This window comes from Sphaerodactylus townsendi, unplaced genomic scaffold (genome assembly GCF_021028975.2).
Source record: "Sphaerodactylus townsendi isolate TG3544 unplaced genomic scaffold, MPM_Stown_v2.3 scaffold_18, whole genome shotgun sequence".
In the NCBI taxonomy this organism is placed as follows: domain Eukaryota; kingdom Metazoa; phylum Chordata; class Lepidosauria; order Squamata; family Sphaerodactylidae; genus Sphaerodactylus; species Sphaerodactylus townsendi.
The window spans coordinates 4,012,980-4,033,947 of record NW_025950341.1 but is presented as its reverse complement, the minus strand read 5'-3'; the positions used below and the strand labels follow the sequence as shown (position 1 = coordinate 4,033,947).

The 20,968-nt window shown below is 41.4% G+C and overlaps 1 protein-coding gene across 2 annotated transcripts in view; it reads left to right on the top strand.

Annotated features, from left to right (window-relative positions):
- Positions 1–1,941: 1,941 nt before the first annotated feature.
- Positions 1,942–20,968, top strand: part of RALGPS2 (Ral GEF with PH domain and SH3 binding motif 2) — a 122,302-nt gene continuing 103,275 nt past the window's right edge. For both annotated transcript variants that reach the window (XM_048482463.1, XM_048482462.1), the window contains exon 1: positions 1,942–2,179. The gene's annotated coding sequence lies outside the window, so the exon portion shown is untranslated. The remainder of the gene's footprint in view (positions 2,180–20,968) is intronic.

Here is a 20,968-nt window from a genome sequence, read left to right as displayed (position 1 = left end):
ACAGACTTCTGACCTTTTAAGGGACCAGTTGTTCATCACAATGTAGCATTCTTACATCTTATGACCTGGAGGCTGCTTCCCAAGACTTAGCCTTCTCCTCTGAGGTTAAAGTTGTGTTAATTCAAGCTAGAAAGCCATCAATGTGCCATTCATATAAATGGTCACATTTCTCATCTTGAACTAAATCCAGAGAGGTTCACCCTAATTCTGCACCCTTTTCACTAATTTTTGATTATTTGCACCATTTCAAACACAAAGGTTTAACACACTCTTCAGTTTGTATGCATTTTGAAACTCTCTCCCTCTCCCTCACACTGCTTCTTAATTAGTTAGGCAGCCCAATCCCCTGGCAGGGTGTGAGTTTCACAGCACCCAGGGATGATGTAGCCACACCACCTCCAAAGAGGAATGGGGAGGTGCGGCAAGGAAGAAAAAACACAAACCTCAACACAGATCTGAAACTCACTGTTATAATTCAATGAGCTAAACATGCAGTTTTGCTGGCGTAAATTGCCTGAAAGCCCTCAGGAAGTCAACTAATGTTGGCTCTACCCTCCAGGAACATCTGTGATACACCTCTGAAGATGCCAGTCACAGATGCAGTAGCCGAAGCGTTAAGGAACAAAGATCCATTTGAGACAGACAGCCCGGCCACCTGAGGCCGGAAAACACACAACCATACTTTTGTTTCTTCTCTTGTCTCCACAGGGAAATAAACGTACTCAGAGGTGCATAGAGTTCATGTTATTGCTTATTAACATGTAATTTACAACTTTACACCATTCAGTAGTAGTAAATGTATCGTTCTTCTTAACCTACACTTTCTATACTGGCTCCAATTTTTTAAAAAAAATTAAAGTAAGAATGGAACTACAAGAAATTAGGGAGAAGTAAGGTTACAATTAGATGTTAATTTTTTCAGCTTGGATGACAACAACCAGGGTTGACCCTATGTTTATTGAAAACTCTATAACCGAAGTTTTGGGGCTGGTTCTTAGGGCCAAAGACAATTGACTAAGTGTGCTTTAATAATTATAATTAATTTCATGAAGGGAGCTTTGATTCCAGAAAGCTTATACCCTGAGAATGTTGGTCTCTAAGGTGCTACAGGTCTCAAATGTAATAATTATGTGTATATACAACACACACACAGAGAATATGTGTCAATCATGACATTTTAAATGTTTTCCTGGATAAACACTCAGAAAAAGTAGCTTATACATTTTAAATAAAAGTTTAGTCCCTCATGTAGTTGTTGTTTTATGAGGGAACATGCAATCTCTAGAACAGAACCGATGAAGATCCACTTCTTAAAACTGTTTATACATAATCCATAGCCATGGGCGTATGAAAAAAGGTAAGAGTGTGAACGGGCGCATTTTATAATGGAAAAGTATCTTCTTCGTAGCAGCCTAAAGGCTGGGTGGCTGATAGTTGAGGAGCGGTTAAATAACTTTTTAAAACTTTTTAAAACAACTTTTTTTTAAAAAAAGAGAAAGAACCCTTTAGGCAAGTTAATTTTTTAACTTCTGTTTTTAAAATTCCGATATAAGCTTTTGTGAACTGCAGCGCATTTATTCTTTGAAATTCGGATACAACACGACCTAAAAGACAACTTTAAAGCGCTTCCCCCGCCCCGCCCATGAGAATTAACGAAGCGCCTTTGGATATTTTAAACCTTAGGGTCTACCGTTGAGTCCGTTAAGTAAGCTATTCTGCACGAGACTGCGGCGCGCGCCTACACTCAATAAACGGCGCGAGGAATGCGCTCAAAGGTACGAGCAATAAGCTTCTTTCTATCCCCCATCTCTCCCTTTTCATCGCTTGTTGCCTCAGAGGCCTGTGCGGGATATCGCGCCTGCGCACTTTTCTTTTCCCGGCCAGCAGAATTCCAAGCGAAAGGAAGGTATGCGCATGCGCGTCCGCCCCCCCCCCCCCAACACTCCCAGTCTTGCGCGGGAGGGCGTGTGTGTGTGTGTGTTTGGTGGGACATCCTCCTCCTCCTCTGTCTCCTCCCTTCTCTCCCCCCCTCGCATAAGCCGCTGCCGGTGCTGAATGAGAGCGGCGGCGGCGGCGGCGGCGGCTGAAGCAGGCGGGTGGGCGAGTTCGCCGGACGGGAGCTCGGAGGCTGGTGGCGCCTCGCCTTCTTTCTCTTCCTCTCCCTCTCCCTCGTCAGCAGGTGAGCAGCGAAGAGCGTGGGCGCCATGGTGACTTTATGTACGTGTGGATGTGCGCGGAGGCGGGTATCCGTGTGTGGACAGGCACTTGGCCAAGGCCCTCAAGACGAGCCGGGCTTCCCCGCCTGTGTCCCCCCGCCCGCGCCCGGTTCCTTCTCGGGGATTCGGGTTTCAGCCCCTCCCGCACCGCCTGTGTTGAGACTTCTTCCCGACGCTCGACGCTACTCGCGCTTCCCTAAGCCGGTTGGGGGCCCCTGGGAAGCAGCATTGCCTTTTCTGGGGCTGGAGCAGTGCGTTTTCGCGGGGGGGTGGGGGGGGAGAGACTCATGCTTGGCAGCCTCGCCTTGATTCTTCTCGGCCTCCCCTAACCCACCCACTCATTCCGACAGCGAGCACGTGCTCGCATAAAACCGTGGTAGAAAAGGAGTTGGCCATTGAGTTGGCCATTGCCGGAAAGCCTTCGTATCTTATCTTGGAGTCCCGCTCTGTTCAGGGATGGCGAACCTTTTGGGCTCGGCATGTCAGAAATTCGGGAAATGCCTGACTTCGCTCTACTGGTATATAAACCCCTCCCTGAACAAAAGCGTAACAATTCTTTTCATATTCCTTTATTTTTTTAAAAAATACAATCCACTGAATCCAGTCATGTGTAGTGCTATGTATTATATAAAGAAATGTTAAATAATTACAAAAATGACTCACTCAGAGAATAGTGGATGGGTGCTGGTGAATGTTGGCGTTGCACCCTCAATATCATGGCATGTGTCACCTTTGACATGCATGTCATAGGTTTGCCATCCACTCAGTTTAAGGTTGGTGCTGGTACTTTTAAAAATCATATATACAAAGGACACAGGGACAGTGCCCACCACAAGCACTATCCCTTATGCATATAGACCTCTTCAAAGACTCAGTTATAATTATAGCAAACATAGTAAATTACTTTTGATTATCAGAGGCAGATTATGTAAGATTGTGTAAAGTATCTGTGATAGTTCTTAATTGCTTATTGTTTTGGTCCCTCCCAATGGGGAAACCCCGCCCCAACCACCTGTATTGAAAAGTATGTATCCATAGTGATTTGCCTACTTGGGTAGCAGTTCAGTGATAACATGAATGGTTTCCTGTAAAACCCTATGCCACAATAAATTAGCTGTTTTTAAGGTGCCACAAGGCTGTTCATTGTTTTTTTACTGCTGGGGACTAAGGTGGATGGAATTGTCATCACCCTGTTCTGGAGGAAAGGTGGAGTGCTGCTTCCCTTGAGGGACATGTTTCATATACAGAACTATACACTTACTGAGCACCCTTTGCATGCGCATGAGCTTATAAGAGCTTTACCTTTCCTCTCCCGCCACCCCCACTCATTTTCAATTTAGGATGTTATGCTACTGCTCCCAAGCCAGAGGTGATTCACAATGCCTGTAATTAGTTACTGGCCCTGTGTATTTGGAGGGTGTTAGTAATTCTGAATGCATCATAATAGAGACAAAGTGTCAATTTTCTTCTTATTTTGTATGATCCTCCAAACACTTAACCATGGTGTAAAGCAACTAAAGACCCAAAGTGCATTGCTAATTGCCTTCTTTGCCTTTTTACTATGAATTGCTATGAGGCGGTTGAGTCTCCGCTGATCTCCACTTCCTTCAAACCTTCCACAAGCTCTGCAAGGTTTCTTCTGAGTGGTACTGCCAACAGGCTGGGTTTGCATGATGGGCCACCTGCTGCTGATACTTAATAGACAGCTGTAGATTCACTGGTCTGAAAGAACTAGATCAGGGAACCTAGACAGAACCTCACTGACTCAAGGGTTAGATGTTCAGGAACTACAATTCCCATCAGCCTCTGTCAGCATGGCCAATTGGCCATGCTGGTAGGGGCTGATGGGAATTGTAGTTCCTAAACATCTGGAGAGCCGCAGGTTCCCAACCCCTGAACTAGATAAAACAAGTTTCTAATACTATAGTGACCTTTTTAAAGTTATTTTTTGTGGTAGACTGCTTTTCACAATCCTGATTTAATGCCTTGATGTGTCACTGGAGACACAGGAAGCAATACCAAGGAAAAAAGTTCATATTACTCAATGCTTGGTCTATCCTTTCCCTGAAGGACGGACTCCACCCAACTTTGATTCTCTAGTTCCTTCTTGTAGATACTAAGGGATTGAGGGATGAGTGTTGGTGTGGGATCTATGCAGCTTTTAAGGATCATCTGCTCTGAAATGGTGCGGGTGAGTGCTAAAAATGTTCTATAGGAAATGTCTATGGGACAGATTCACAAAATCACACCTTATCAAAAAGTGTTGCTAATTCTGTTTTGTTTCTCTGCATGTCTGGGCAGTTTAAAAGGAACCAAGGTAGCTAAAAGAAGGCCTATTACAAGGAACAGAAGCCCTGTTTTGCCTTTGCACATCTGGTGTGTGGGCTGGTTGATTGGTTATGCATGAAAAATGAAAAGGAACATAGAAGAACTTGCCCTCTATCAAGTACAGGGCAGCTAAGTACCAATAAGACTTTGCAAAAAAGGTCTTGTGACGACTTAAAGACTTATTGCAGCACAGGCTTCTAAGCACTTCATCAGTTGCCTGATGAATCTGCATAGGAAAGAAATTGTATAAACAGTGGAGTCAAAAAGGAGTGAAACATTAAGAGGTACGGTCTGTAATAGTTTTAAACAAAGCTCTGTGGTTTATGAAGTAATTTCGGCGAATTAGACTTAATTGTTGAATTAGATTAAATGAGGAAAATTCTGATTTCGCAATCTGAACTAGAATTTATCAGGAAGTTTGCTGCTATCCAATTAGAGCTCAGTCAGGAATCACTGAATTTAGCAAGTCTAATAAGACTGTATTATCACCTGTTAGTGTTGTTGTGAATGGCCACCATCCTTATTTTATATGCAGTTGAGCTTTACAAGGAAATGTCCACCTACCATTTGGATTTCACTACCTTTCAACCCAAATGAGTCTAAAGTAATTCTCATCTAGAAAGGCATGGAGAAGTCCTTACCGCATTCAATGCACATTGCCTCCAGAATGGATGTTCACCCTAAAGTGATAGTTAAACTCTTGAGGATGGGTAGTTTCAGGAAGGGTTCCACAGCTGTGATGGAGTTTGGCAGTATAATCTCCCTGGACATAGCTGGGTGATCCCTTGAATTTAGACCTAAAAAGCCAGGATAGGTAAGGCCTCAGCACTGAGGAGGTCTACTGGGCAACAGCAAGAGGCTGCCTATATCCATGGGCAGCATTTACTGAAATTTATCAAAGTACTGATATTTAGGGAAAGTTTTGGTAATGTTTTGAGACGAAATTGTTAAAACTGGTGGTGTTAAAACTGGTGGCTTCCAAGTCACGATGGATTTGTGTGATTCTTCAATGCAAAAATGTCTTGCAAAAATGCTACATTGAGCTACCTAGTGTTCTTAGTCTATGTCATAGGGGCAGAGTTAAAAAGACCCCCTTACCACTGTGAACAGCAGTGTTTGAATGGCTTTGTGCTGATGCAAGAGCAACACAGAAGTCTTCTTTGCAGTTACATGTGGCACATGAAAGGTATATAGGTGGGCTCTAACTCTTGTGTATGGTCTCATTTGCCTTTAAGTTTTTGTAATTTACTAGCTTGTCTTATCATTCCAGCATTCCAGTAAACTATGAAGCTAAATGGGCTCTGGGAGACCAGACAAAGGTGCTTTAAAGAGTGATCATATTAACTGCCTGGGCCATTCAGGTTCCAGAGATCCCCTGGCACTTTGATAACCGGAAACTGCCCAAGGGCTGTTAGAGCTGATCAACGTGCATCATCTTATGAGAGAGGGCAATTTTAATAGGTTTCTCCACTTCTTGGTAACCATAGTTCACTTACTCTTGGTAACTCACCACTTACTGGTCTTCCCACCACTGTTTGTTGACTCCACTGGTGCTGCAAGGCCAGTGGCAGAATTTTAAACTGTTCTTTTTTTTGGGGGGGGGGGGTTTGTCATACATTAATTTTCATACCCTAGCCTAAATATTTGTTGCTGATTCTGATGAATAGTTTATAGTTCTGTTACTGGGAGTTCAGTTCTTTTAGGAGGGGTGACCTCTATTTGAAAGAAACAAATATGACTCGTGAGCATCATTATATGGTTCTGAGCAGTTGGAAAGGGATTAACTGCTACAGATTGTTCATTTACTAGTTTTAGAAATTTTCTATGGTTTGGGTGCTGTCATTGGCAAGGTCTAATCACTTTGTTTTGATGGTGCTGATGTATTTGCTGCTCCAGCCAATCCAGTGTGGTCTAGTGATTAGAGGGTTGGACTAGGATTTGGGAGACCTGCTGTGACATTTTGTTGGGTGACCTTGGGGCAGTTACATGCTGTCCCTAACTTGCCCCACAGGGTGGTTGTGAACATAAAATACTCAGGAGATGAAAACAATGTGAGTTGTTTGGATTTGGATTCTTCATGGGGGAGGAAGCAAGGATATAAAGTAACTTCAGTAATGAAAGAATATTGGGATTCGGGTTTCTTCTTAAAGTACAAAGTTAGGCTCAAAAAAATTTAAAACCATAAAAGTAATAAACTAAACTTTGTGTTCAGGGTGGACTAGTTGCTACAGAGAAACCTCTCTCTCTCTCTCTCTCTCTCTCTCTATATATATATATATATATAGATATATAAATATAAAATTATTGGTCTTATAGGCAATTTCTCGTCGTTGTATTCATTTGATTCTTTCTTAGGTCTCCTGTGTTGGTTTCTATAGTTGGTTAAATTGTAGCTTGGCTAGCTGTTCCATCTGCCAGACTGTACACCCAAAGGAGCACTAATATTTCTTGCAAACCTTACTGATTCTCTTGTTTCTGTAAAACTTAGCTTTTTCACAACTGTTAATGTTTCAGTATAAGCTGTGGAGGCTATAATAATCTGAATTTTCTTGCTGTCTTCAAACACACTGTTAGATTCTCTTGTAATCTGTTGGTTTTTATTATTATTCTCACACATCTGAACACTGCCCCTTCAGTGGTCTTATATGGGAGATATCGTAACCTTCCTTCTTCAAATAGGCTCTGCCAGTGTTATTTGAAAAAGGTTGACACTTTATCCCACATGATTTTGGAATGCCTTTGTTATAACTCTTATCACAATTTATGGATTGCCCCTATTTTAACTAAATTACCTTTTATCGTAATGAAAGATGATATAGTCCCCTATTTGTTGAAGGATAAGTGACTCACAGATTACATTGGCAGTGGCCAAGTATCTTTCCATCAAAAGAAAAGAAATAAAGGCTCACTATTTGTTGCTCAAGATCATTAGCTCAAAGGAGCTTGAAAGAAGGAAAGAAATCGACATTGTTTGTCCCTCATGCTGATGGTAGTGGTTGGTAGTAAGAAGGATGTCTCCGTATCTTTAGATCACAGTTATATCTGAAAGAAAACTGACTATTCCCTGGGTGGATGATGACAACAGGATAGAGGACCACAAGATACAGTCTTCATATTTGCTTGGAGAGAGATCTGTGTGATGGCTTAGTCCAGGGGTGGCCAAACTTGCTTAATGTAAAAGCCACATAGTATAAACTTAAGATGTTTGAGAGCCACAGGACAGGGACAGATATTACACATGCATTTTAATCATTCCATAAACATTTTGCTACAAACCTTTTACATAAATATTAAGAATACACCTGTGTAATAATTATTCATGCCTGTAATTTTATTAACATTAAATGAGGCTGCCAAAAATAAAAACAAAAGGGGTAAAAACAGATGCTAATGGTACTTCTTTGGTTAAGACTCCCAACAGCCCAATCCAGAAAGCTTCCAGGTAGCTTGGAAAGGCAGCAAACTCCAGAAGCACCCCCCATAGGACTAAACAGACTTACACCACTATAAGTCCAAGGCCTGTGCCAAGGGATTATTCCTGGCTTGGAAGCTGACTGAAGTAGAGTCCACCCTGGAATTGCTCCTATACTGTCCCCAGCCATACTGGTGTACAGCTTTAGGCCAGTGTGGCTCTGTGGGGTTTTGATTCTTCTGGATCAGCTGCCGCTGAGCTCCATGGTGCTTGGCAGCTTTTACAGTTTGCCTTCCATTCCAGTGGGGTGGGCAAATGTGCTGGCGTGCTCTTGCACCAGCTTCAAGAGTCGATTCACCCCCTCCTCCGCATTGGACTGTAACTATCTGGTCAAAACATAGACAAATACATAAATTAGAGATAGTTACTGGCTATTACTGGTAGTAGAAGTGTGGGTAGTAGAAGTGTGAGTCTCCCTCTCTGCTGTGAGCAAGGCTTCTACTTGACTATTGGAGATTTAATTGTCTGTGCTGATTTTTTAAAATGTTGCGCGGGATGTGTTTGGATAGCCCTATGTCCTTTTACATTGTCTGGTGTAATCTAAAAGGATACCTACTACACCCAAGCTACTGGCTAGCGAAAAAACCACTAATAATAGGATGCAAAGGGCTTATTTAATAACAAGGTGTAACAATCATATATAACAAGAACAACACCTGAATAAGAAGACAGACAAATGTAGGTACGTGCAGATGTAGCAGCCGGTTAGCAGTAGGAAAGCCCTGTAGGGAAAAAGTCAAACTACAAAAATATATAATGGGTCATCAGAAAACGTACTGAATCAGACCTCAAACAAATAAGTGAAGAGATAACAAAAATCAATGTGAAGTTACAATATGGATGGGATTTTCCAGATGATCCCTGAAAAACTCACAGCAGCTAATTGATTCTAGCCGTGAAAGTCTTCAACAATGCATCTGAAATAGGCTTGATTTTTCCTGTGTGTATTTCCTGAGCTAAACTAAAGCCATCTTCTGTGATAAAGCCAACCAGTTGATAGCTCAGTCTGCATTATAAATCCTATGTGTCTCAGTAACCTCCTATACTTGGTGTTGCGTAGAAGTGTGCTTGGTCCATGTTTTGTTCCCAGGACCTGCTGTGCATGTATAATTGGATGCCAGAATATATGAGAATCTGAAAGAAGTATGTGAGTGAATTGACTAGTGTCTCTCTTCCCTTTCCACTCACAAGTTCAGCTAAACCCAGGGCTTAGTAGATAGTATGTATATACTAAACCAGCATGATGAGATGCTCCAAGAACAGTGAAGTAATATTGGTGGGTGTCATCATGATCTGTTGGGATTCCATCTGCCTTGCCATATGTTCTGTCTAGCAGAGAGAACAAATTCTGAGTGTTTGCTCTGGTGTTGGGCTCTGAGAGCAAATCTGTAACTGGAAAGTGTTATTGGTTTGCAGAAAAAGGGGGGGGGGGGAAAGTTACAGATGAATAGTTACTTAGATGACCATGACATCCAAAAATGGCAATTCTCCCCCTCAGGTAAACATCTTGTGAGTGTTTTCCACCAATTGCCAGGGATACAGAAATCAATCCCTCTTCTTCCTGTCTCCTTGTGGAAATGCTACCTGTTCTTCTGTTTCTTTTCTGTCTCGACTCTCCTCACACTTGCAAGCCTGATGGGACTTCTGACATCCAAAGGAAGCAGTCCAGTGGGGCAAGCTCCATTCCAGCAGCTTACAACAGCGTCTAAAACCCTTTCATCTGAGGATAGTCAGGATGATCAACCTATCACCATACCTTAGCTTACTCTGGTGGACAAATACTAAGCTTACTCTGGTGGACAAATACTAAGCTTACTCTGGTGGACAAATCTCACAATATCCAACAGTTCTTTTGGACACCAGAACCAACACACATTTTCACATACGGAAACCGCTCTGGATGGGGGTTTGCCTCAACGATGTTCCAGCTCGAGGACAATGGAACAAGGATGAAGCCAAGCTCCCTACCAATTTATTGGAACTTCAGGTAATCTTTCTAACCCTCATGACTTTTCAACAACAAATACTCAATGGGGAATTAAGCTTGAAACAAGTATTCCCTCTGGTATGTGACATGACAGGACTACCTGTAATAGACTTGTTTGCCCTCAAATCACTGAGTTAGATTGGTGACATTTCTACCATTCTAAGAGAAAAGCCTCCAACACACTGCACTGCTGATGGCCTCAGTCTCTTCTATACGCCTTCCCATCACTTCTACTCCTCCTGAGATGCAGCCCTATGTTTAGAACTCGGGCAAATATCATATGCCACGATGGCCTGGCTGAGAACTGTCAGATACTGGCTACGTATCCACTATTTGCAGGATCACTCCAGTTTGTTACACCTCATGCTTTCCGACTATGCAAATTCTGGGTGGCTGAAACTAGTTGAGGGAAAAATCAACACTCTTGGCTTTTCATTAGAGTCGTTAGTCCCTCTTTCCCTATCAGAAGCATATAGCTGCTTGAAAACTAAGCTATTAGAACAAGAGTATCGGGATATGATAACAGCTGCGAGGAAAACGTGTTCCCCCCTGACCCTGCTTATTCCAATTGAACAAGGACACATGGCCACCAGTTTTACAGTGGATCACCAACCCTAAAATTCAAGAAGGAGCTTTAACACTGGCCAGATTCAATCTTAATGCCTTCTATGCTGCTCTATGGCAGAGATATCAACAAATTGATAAACAGGAGGAGGCTATGTCCATGCAATATGGGTCGAATTGGAGACACTCGATCATACCCTCTTTCATTGTGTAAGGTTTGCCAAAATCAGGGAGAATGGCACAATCTGCACTTATCCCATTTCTGTATAACAATCTAACTGATGCTCTTAAGATACCTATGCTTTTGAACAACATGGATCCCACAGTGTGTGAGAATGTAGCAAAATTTCTGCTAACAATAATAGACGTAAGTCTAGATGAATACCAACCAATGTCTATGTATTATGACCACATATAGCCAGCAGTAATTTTTCTAGCTTCTGTCAGTATCCGATGACGTTTAAGTGAGTTAACTTAGCTGAAGGAATGTCCTATAGTTACAGAAGGACCATGTATATATTTTAGTATTTAGTATTTTAGTACCAGTGTCTATAATTGTGAGCAATAATGGGCAAATTTTGTATGCTGATTTTGTATGTTTATTTTATGCCAATAAAGGCTTGTGACTAATTCCTCTGAAAAAAAAAATACTCCTCCTGAGACTACTATGCAGAATCAAGGAACAAATGGCAGAACTAATAGTTATCACAATATATTGGCCTTGTAGATTGTCGTTTTCATCACTTCAGTTGATGGCAACAGCTCCACCACTCCGCTTACCAGTCAGCAGGGATTTACTTCAACAAGGGCCAGTATACCACCCAGATCCAGAGTTGTTGCAACTGATCACCTGGAAATTGAAAGGGATTCCCTTCATGACCTAGGCTAGAGTGGGGAAGTCACAGACATGATGCTAGCCTCCAGAAAGAGCTCCAGGTCCAAAATACACAACTTCACCTGGGAAGATTTTGCCAATTGGTGCAAAAGAAGTTCTATAAACTGCCTTTACCCCAAGTGCTCAAACATTCTATACTTCCCACAGGAAGGAATACTTAAGGAACTGGGTGCTGCCACTCTTAGGAGACAAGTCGCAGCAATGTCTACTGTGGTACACAATCTCAATGGGGTGGGCTCCCAATAAGTATCCATACATTTTGAGATTTCTAAAAGGGCTTCCCATAAAGACAAACCCATGATACATTGATTTTTCAACCTGGAGGCTAAATGCCGTGTGTAAAGCTCTAACCAAATCACCCTTCAAATCTACTGAGGACATTCCCTTAAAGCCTCTGAGACTCAAGACAGTTTTCCCAATGGCAGTTACCTCTGCTAGGAGGGTTTCAGAACTCAGTGCCTTGTCCATGGACTTATCTCTCTACATTTTCCATAGGGGCAAACTGGTGCTTACTCATTCTTTTGTCCAAAAGTTAACTCCAAATTTACTGGCAGGAAGAGATTAATTTATGGTACTCACCTTTTGTTCAAGCCCACAGCATCCTAAGGAAAAGGTATGGCATATCCTAGACATTAGAAGGGCAGTAAAGGCTTTCATTATAAGAACCAAATCCTGTAGAAAGACAGGCACCCTTTTCATATCTGTTTTTCCCCCCAACAAGGGAACCAGGATTTCAGCACTAACAGTAAGTAAATGCCTAAAGGAATGCATAGCTGAGGCATATAGAGCTCAAGGATTGAGTCCCCCAGTAGACACACTTGGATAAGAGCACCACCACAGACACAGCACTAGCCAAAAATTCTTCAGTTGAGATTTGCAAGGTAGCCACTTGGTCCTCGATTTCTACCTTTAACGGGCATAAGTTTAATACATTCAGTTTGGCTGATGCAGCCTTTGGCTGAAGAGTATTGCAGCATGTGGTAGAGAGTGTGTATTGGATTGGGGATACTGCTTGGGAAGACCCCACAAGATGTCCTCTACCTCAGGGGGAAAATGTCCATTGGTACCTACCATGAAGGGACCTTCGTCCCTGAGGATAAGAGGACATCCTGGTCATCCTTGTTCTCATCCTCTTCCACTGTGATGCTCATGTACATCCGTTTTTGGTGCGGGTTTTTCAACTGTTTTCATAACTTTAGCATTTATTCCAGTTTCCTAGTGCTTTTCATATATTCTGTCTACTCTGTGCATGCTGTGTCTTTTTCTATGAGTTATGTTTATTTATTTGTTTGTTGGTTTTGATATACCGCCCCATCCCCTATGGTCTCTGGGCAGTGTACAGATCAATAAAAACACAGTAATATTTAAAAATCAATTAAAACTGTTCCAAAACAGACACTCCAACCTCAACTCCAAAAGCATTACAGATTCAACATTACGCTCATCAGGGCGGCTACTAAATAAAATGTGAGTTCCGGAGATGGAATATGAAATACAGGGGATGTTGAGTTAAATATGTTAGATATTGTTGTTCAGAAAGACCAAAACTGGAGAGCAGGGGGTGCTTCTACAAGGAGACAGGAAGAAGAAATAAAAGTTGATTTTAGCCTCTCTGGCAATTGGTGGAAAACGCCCACAAGATGTCCTCCTATCCTCAGGGGAGAAGGTTCCTTCATGGTAGGAACCAATTGACATTTTTTTTCTCTTTTTCCTTTTTCATGGGTGGGTGCTGTTAAGGTGGTTCAGAAATCTCCTCAGTTATTCCTTGCTATGGCTCCAAATTGTGAAAGTATCATCCACAAATTAGGACCATATCTTCAGTTTTTGGGGTGCTGAATCTAGGGCTTGTTTTTCAAAGTGAAAAATCAGAAGAACTGTAAAACCGAGAGAAAAATGAAAAACTGAGGAAAAGCAGTCACACAGGAAAGGTATTTCTACCATAAATCAAGGGAATCATTGACCAATTGGGAAAACTGATTAAAAACGTAATCCTGAAAAAGTCTTTGGACCCACCAGAAAAATACAACAAATGCTTTGATCAACAAAGGGCAGGAGACTCCCTTTTCTTCACAGGAGTCTACTGCATTCCATGCTGTTGTGGGCAAGTATACATAGGGACTACAACACACAGCATTCAGACAAGAATTAAAGGATATGAAAGTAGCTAACCCAGGGGTCTGCAATCTGTGGCTCTCCAGATGTTCATAGACTTCAAATCCCATCAGCCCCTGCCAGCATGGCCAATTGGCTATGCTGGCAGGGACTGATGGGATTTGTAGTCCATGCATATCTGGAGAGCCGCAGGTTGCAGACCCCTGAGCTAACCCAAGCAAGACATAGGATCTTATTTGAAGACAGAGACATTTTTGACAACTCTGACAGCCATTATGTCAGACTACACAGGGAAGCCATCGAAATTCACAGTCACTAAAACAGTTTCAGCAAAAAGGTAGAGAATCTGAAAATCAACAAAATCTGGCCATTGATAATAAAAAACACCAAACCAATTTTTTTCCAAACACTATTCAATGATCTGGTTTCTGAAGTGAGTCACACACATACCAGGACTAAAAAAAATCACTCCACATTGTGCTACAGAGAGAAACACATGTTACTGTGAGTTGCTTCTCAAAATGTAGGCCTTCAGGATGGAGAGTGTAGATTACTGTAATGTGTGTATGTGTTCTGCATCACTACATTGGATACATAGATTTTGCTTAGAACTCTGAGAGCAGTTTCAGGGACACTGGCCAAATGAATGGCTAAGGTTGTGAGGGCCTACTTAGGGTGTAGAGTATGAGGAGTACTTTGATTTTTAATTGCTTGTGGCTTCAGGAATTAAGTGGTCCATCTCTTGTTACCATCTTGGTGATTTGTTGGAATCAGGGATTAGAGGATTTGTTTTCATCACCTGTTCTTTCATCCTTGCTCAGTTTGCTGTGTCTCCACTTGTGGTATATGTGAGAGAGTGCACACACACAGCAGAAATGAGCACTTGCAAATCCATTTCCCCAGAAAGGTTGTAGCTGCATCCCTGTTGATTATTTTGGTGGCTTTTAATTCCCCTGATTTGTGGGCTTGTGCATGATTCCATCTTGTCTTCTATGTCTTTTAAATATATGCATAGAATAGCTGGAGAAATGAGTTAGGAGGGTGGGACTACAGTAACACTAGTATGCTGATGATACTTGGTACTCTGTCATTTGCATTTGAGTCTAAAGAGGCAGTGGATTGCCTGAATAATATTTAAACACATTGCCAGACTGGATGAGAAATAAAAGTTGGTTGTCTGAAACTTCTGTTGATTCAGAATGTAGATCCACCCTTTGAAGTCTTAGCCTTGCTGTTTGAAAGTAGTCCTGGACCATACCATACTTTGTTGACAGTCAGGTGGTAGCAGTAGCCTGCCTTTGCATGGGCTGAGAGAGTTCTGACAGAACTTTAACTGATCCAAGTTCACCCAGCAGGCTTCATATGGTTCTCCAGATTAGAGTTCAGTGCTCATAACCACTGTACCACACTGGCTTTCTCAGGTTGGCCTAACAGTGGGCATTTCTCTAGACATTTCTCTAGATCAGACTGAAATAATAAACCTTGCCTCTTAGAATTAACCATCTTCAATTATTTTAGTTGTTACTTTAGACATTTTACAGATTCTTGCAAGAAATTACATTAATTGTAGAAAACTTTGGCAGGGTTCTACATTTTTCTCTTTCTAACAATATTGAACTCAAATTGCCTGTTGTATGGAGAAAGTTCGACCTGGTGCTGCTTGATCTAAAAGAAATTCTTTCCTCCGTGTCAGGGAATGATTCACTGTAGTGGTATCTGTTGCTTTGGAACTCTTAGATATTTCAAGATGACCAAGCATAACATCTTTCTGTTTCTAAGAATTATCTAAGTAACTATTACTGGGGTGCTGTATGGTTTCCGGGCTGTATGGCCGTGTTCTAGCAGCATTCTCTCCTGACGTTTCGCCTGCATCTGTGACTGGCATCTTCAGAGGATCTGATAGTTGGAAAGGAAAGCAAGTGGAGGGTATATATCTGTGAGTAAAGGTTAATAGGTGAGAGCATCTGAATAGGAGTGGCCTGGCAAGAGAGTAACAATGAAGTGTAGCATGTGAGTAACAATGGAGATAGCAAGGTCAATAGGTGAGGCATCTGAATAGAAGTAGTCTGGCCTTTGTTCCCTTTGATTGCCTATAGTCATCCTGTGTCTGTATGGAGCTGATTAGTCACTGTCTTGACTCTAGTGTTTTTCAAAACTGGCAGCCAAATTCTGTTCATTTTCATGGTTTCTTCCTTTCTGTTGAAATTGTCCATGTACTTGTGGATTTCAATGGCTTCTCTGTGTAGTCTGACGTAGTGGTTGTCAGAGTGGTCCAGAATTTCTGTGTTTTCAAATAATATTCTGTGTCCAGGTTGGTTTATTATGTGTTCTGCTATTGCTGATTTTTCTGGCTGACAAAGGCAACACTAGAGTCAAGACAGTGACTAATCAGCTCCACACAGACACAGGATGACTATAGGCAATCAAAGGGACTACTTCTATTCTGATGCCTCACCTATTGACCTTGCTATCTCCATAGTTACTCACATGCTACACTTCATTGTTACTCTCTTGCCAGGCCACTCCTATTCAGATGCCCTCACCTATTGACCTTTATTCACAGGTATATATACTCCACTTGCTTTCCTTTCCAACTATCAGATCCTCTGAAGATGCCAGCCACAGATGCAGGCGAAACGTCAGGAGAGAATGCTGCTAGAACACGGCCATACAGCCCGGAAACCACACAGCACCCCAGTGATTCTGGCCACGAAAGCCTTCGACAATACATTAAGTAACTATTAATCTATAACAGTTCTTTTCCTTTTTTGTTTTGGCAATGGGCATTATGATTGCAACAGACAGGTAAAGATAATCATAAATGAGTGTTTCATCATAACAAGAATGTTATGAAGAGCGAATCGCCTTACTTTAGGCAGAGTATATAATGTTAATCAAGGAGTCTGTGCACCTAAATCAAACCCTGTCTCCCACCCCAAGGCAGTAAATAAAATTGCACATCACATATAATAGCATTGAACATTCATAGCTGCTATAACTCCATTATTACAGCAAATAAAACACCTTTAAGTCTTCCTTTGGCATACTTGTATATATTAGCATAGCTAACAGAGAGCTGAATTTTAATCCAGAGGGAACTGCTAAATTGTTATGGCATTGTAATGAGTTATATCCTGCTGATGCTTCTGGGCACCCCAAAACTTTCATTAATACTCCTTAAGAATTATTGAGAGGATTGCTTCTGGGGATTCCTCTGCTCTTCCATCTGTAGTATCAAGGGGTATGGTTAAATTTAGTAACTAGAAAAATATTTGTAGAAACAAATTGAGATACTAACAAGGTTGTACCAGCTAAATTGAACTCTTTCCTTAAAGCCGATAGGAGACAGGATAAGCAGTATGTTTCAACTATATTACAGAAAGTGTAATAGATGTTGACAGACAAAATTTAGGTCATGTTGATATATTATTTGGTTATTCACATTGTCTTTTAATTTTGTACTCCTAGTCCTAGTGCATTGGTATTGGTATTCAGTTTTGTACTGGTCCTATTGCATTGTTAATTCAGTATCCTGTACTATGTGATTTCACTATTTACCTCTGTTTTTGCACTCTGTAATCCTCCTGGAATCTCAGTGAGAAAGGCAGATTATAACTATAATAAATAAAAATACTAAAAAATTATTTATATTGTTCACCATATTTCTGTACAAAGTTATAGTGTTTCCAAAGCGGTTCACATAAATAAAACCTTAAACAAATGAAGATCAGTAAAACAGAATTTTAAAAATCATAGGCCAGCCTCAGAACTGGTTTCCCAAGCAAGTGCTCTAAATGCTTGCTGAAAGAATTAGGTTTTGAAGAAGACAAAAGAAGAGGTCAAGTAGATTACCAAGGAGAGAGAGTGTTCCATCAGCAGTGAATGCCCGAATTCTAATAGATGCTGTTCTTGTATCCCTGATTAGCTTCATTGGTAGACCTTAAAGGGTGGGAGAGTGAAAGAAAGAGAAAGAAAGAAAGATGCTCTGTAAGACATTCTGGACGCAGGCCACCCAAAAGCTTTAAAATAACATCACCTTGAATTGGGTCTGAGACCATATCTGCAATCAATACTGTTCTTTTAACCTACATATATTGTGCTTTCATGCAGTTACTTCAGTCTGAAGATGAGTGGCGGTATTTTGAACTAATTGTTTTTTTGGATATTTTTCAAGGGTAGCCCCACATAGTGCCAGGTACACTAGTCTAACTGTAGGTTTGGAAGGCATGACTGAGACTGACCAGGGCTGTTGCAATAACAGTGCATTAGCTGAAACTGGTTAAACAGTAGGATGGACCTCTCTGTTCTCTGGGATTTCAGAAACAAAGCTAGACCCAGGAAACCTACCCAAACTGTGAACCTGATCTTTCAGAAAAAGTGTGAGCCTGTCCACAGCAGGACTTTGTCCAACCAGCCGCTCCACTGAATCTGCTAGTGTTATCTAACGTATCTGGATTGAGGTCTAGTTTGTTCACTCCTATCCAGTCCATTAATGATTTCAGAATCAGGTCTTCTACTGTTTTACCTGGATTTGATGAAAAGGAGAAATTAAGTTGTTTACCCTTCACTTGTTAGTCTGGGATGAATTTAGATGTAGATGTTAAACACCATGCGAGAGGAAAACTGAACACTGAAGAGCTACATATGGTAGATCTCATGTTCCGGAAACACTCTTAGGATCACCTTCTGTAATCTGTCCTCCCAGAAGGATTGCAGCAACTTCAACTAAATACGTTCCTTTTTAGCCCTGTTCTGAAAAGATACCTCTGGAGGAGAGAGTGGCAGTGAAATCTGCTGAGAGATCTAGGAAAATCAGTGAAATAACATTTTCCTTATATCTTTTCTGGCAAAAATAATCAAGAAGGGCAGTTTCATTTGGTTTAACTGCTTTGTGATCCATCTGGGGAGAAAAGTAGGATGGAAATAACTAAATGCAAGTAAAATGTATTCCCATAACCAGGCCTCAAACCAGATTGAAATAGGACCAGGCATTAAACAATCAAAGAGCACCAGGAATTGTCCAGTTAGTACTCTCTCAAGTGCTTTGCCCTCCCTTCACAAAAGGGATTACACCCTGGCTAGGAGCCCCTTGAGACAAAAGTAGATTACACCCTGGCTCGGAGCCCCTTGACAGAGTGATAAGTACTAGTATTGTGGTCAAAGCTCTGCCCACAGGGTTTGATCCCGATGGAAGTCGGTTTCAGATAGATGGCTCAAGGTTGACTCAGCTTTCCATTCTTCCAAGGTTGGTAAAATGAACTTTTAGCTTGCTGGGAGTGAAGTGTAGACAACTGGGGAAAGTGTAGACAATTGGGGAAGGCAATGGCAAACCACCTGGTAAAATATAGTCTGTCTGTGGGTCAGACTGTGGGACCTGGTGTTAGGACAGGGGACTTTACCATTTTTATAATCTTCATCCACACGTTGCTGTTATACTGCCATTGTACTCTAGCAGTCATTATCCGCTCTTTGGACAACTCAATCCAGGACAATGAGAGTGCAGTATCTAATTGTGTAGATACAGGTCAGATGAATAGGGTGCAGCAGTGGCTTCACTGGCAGAGCTTGACCATTATTTGCTTTACAATAGCAGGTAGATATCCCCACTAATGACACATTCTCCACCAAACTGACCGGATAATTGGTCACCATAACAGCCAGGGAAAGGATCAAAAGAACACGTGCGTTAAAACTCTTGAGATTAAATTGACTGCAATTCAGCCATTCAAATACAACTAGAAGAGTCGTACTGGCATCAGGCTCTTGCTGTTTTAATATGGTTGTGCCTTTTCATGGTCTTCCTGTCACATCTAAAATTATTTAATTTTGTTCAACTTGAGCTGTTTAAAAATTGTGTAGAAATATAAACTCTTGCTCCTGCTTCAGCCTTTGGCCTGAACTCAAAATTCTGTGCATGGGTGTCAGGGAGCCCTATGGAGCAGCACTCCATGGAGAACAAGGGAAGAAATATCCACCTCCCTGTGTATCTGTACCCAAAGCTCTTCGGCACCTAATTCTTGTTCTTAGCCAAAAGGGCAGTGTTTTATATGATATTATTTGTCATGCCCTATTTCATAAGAAAGAGCTGTGTGGTATAGTGGTTAAGTGCTTGCACTGCCACTCACACAGTCAGGAGTTCGAGCCCCCTGTGGGTCAGATATCCTGGCAGCTGGCTCATGGTCAGCCAGCCAGCCATTTCTTAGTCAGTAAATGAGTACCTAGCTCATCGCTACGGGGTAAAGAATTGCTGGGGAAAGCAATGGCAAACTACCCCACAAAAGAGGCTTACTTTAAAATCACTGCTCGTAGTGGTATCCCAGGGTCGGACACGACTGAAGGGGAAATTACCTTTATTTCATAAGCAGACTGTTCTGCTTTGTGTAAAATCGTGGACTTTGCATAATATTGTTCATTTCTTGAGTTAAAGTGCTGGTAATTTCAGTTTCAAGAATGAAATTACAGATGTGGTTTTTGTTTTTTTAAACATGTTTTAAATGTCAGAACATAGTTATTGTGCTAAACAACCAACAATGATGTTGAATTGTTACTTTTGTGGAGGATTCCAGAGGGACATGTAACGATTTAATAGGAACTTATTTAGAGTTCTCATTGATGACAAAAATGGCCTTTTCTCTAGCATCTTGTATACTTTCCCATCACAGTATCTATGAATCATGAACTTTCTGAAGAATGACTTCTCTATCGTGTTTTTCCAAAAATAAGCCATCCCCTGAGAATAAGACATAGTAGAGGTTTTGCTGAAGTGCTAAATATAAAACATCCCCTGAAAGTAAGATGTAGCAAAGTTTTTGTTTGGAAGCATGCCCGTTGAACAGAACACCAGAGCATGCAGCTGTGGAGCGGAAAAATAAGACATCCCCTGAAAATAAGACATAGCGCATCTTTGGGAGCAAAAATTAATATAAGACACTGTCTTATTTTTGGGGAAACACAGTAGCAGAGTGCTTAACAACTTGCCTAGGGTTTGGTGCTGTTCTGACACGTTTGGAAGTTGATGTCAGTGTCTCATACCTGAGGCATGTTTAGCCACTAAAGCAAAGTTTACATTGTGTTTACCTTTTTGTTGCTCTTATGTTGATGAGTGCTTAATTAAATGCAAAATACATTTCCAATTACAAAAGAAACTTAAGTTATTTGTGTGGCATTTCATGACAGAAGAATTAAGTACTCTTTGAAACTGTCAAACCTTGATGTCGCTAATATAGGAGATTTGCTGAACATTTCAAGTTTAAGACTACGGAAATATGACCAGATTTGTTAGAAGGGTGAAGAGACAGCTTGGCAAGAGTGCAGGTAGGTACTCTGTAAGCCGCACATTTTCACGATTGCCAGATGCTCATATTGTAAACTAGAGGAGCAACCAGATAAAATGG